The sequence below is a fragment of the Brassica oleracea genome, unplaced genomic scaffold, assembly GCF_000695525.1.
Source record: "Brassica oleracea var. oleracea cultivar TO1000 unplaced genomic scaffold, BOL UnpScaffold06564, whole genome shotgun sequence".
In the NCBI taxonomy this organism is placed as follows: Eukaryota; Viridiplantae; Streptophyta; class Magnoliopsida; order Brassicales; family Brassicaceae; genus Brassica; species Brassica oleracea.
In genome coordinates, this window is record NW_013623086.1 from 36 (window position 1) to 752 (window position 717).

At 39.3% G+C, this 717-nt stretch overlaps 1 long non-coding RNA gene across 1 annotated transcript; it reads right to left on the reverse strand.

Annotated features, from left to right (window-relative positions):
* Positions 1–211: 211 nt before the first annotated feature.
* On the reverse strand, positions 212–717 carry LOC106322099. Its single transcript, XR_001266222.1, has 2 exons — positions 516–717; positions 212–424 (listed from the first exon to the last, which is right to left on the reverse strand). It is a non-coding gene; the product is annotated as an uncharacterized LOC106322099 (long non-coding RNA).

The following is a 717-nucleotide window of genomic DNA, read 5'->3' on the forward strand; positions in this document are numbered from 1 at the left end:
TCTCTTTCCAAACTCGAAAAACAACAAAAGTAACATCGTAAAAGAAAAAGACAAAACACCCACTGTTGGATGATTAAAGTGCTTATGCAAAGAAAGATTCATACTACAAGTTTATAAATAGTTGATGAAGAAATGGTAGTGAGAAACTTCAGTCACTGCCCAGTGCTGCTTTCAATACGTCTCTACAACATCGTGGCCTCACTATTGTCCCTTAATAAAAGTTGCTGCATTTCATTAATATTCGTTTCTCAAATCTCAGCTTTCAGAGAAACAGAACTCAAAACGAGTTTTTGACACGTCTACTGTTTCGACTTTGGTCCAGACAAAACAAAAACAAACAGTACAGAAGCACAATTTTGGTCTAAAACTCAGGACACATATTACATAAAAGTGAGAATGCTCTTCTCCAGAATCCACAGCACCCCTGCAAATAAAAGAAAGCATGTCTCATTTTCTGACTTTCAAACTACCAAAATCCAAGTTTTATCTGACAAATGCACTAAAAACACACTAACCTGAAACACAAGATCACTCTTCCATCTGATCTTCAGCGCCAGACTCCTTGACATCAACGGAGAAAGCGTACTCTTGGTCACAGCCTAAGTAAGAGTCGCACATGAAGTAGAGTGTGTACGACTTCTCTCCTGCTTCACTCGGTACTTGGAAATCGAGCTTCACCTTCGCTTTCTTCTGCAAGGATACACGCTTGATGGCCAC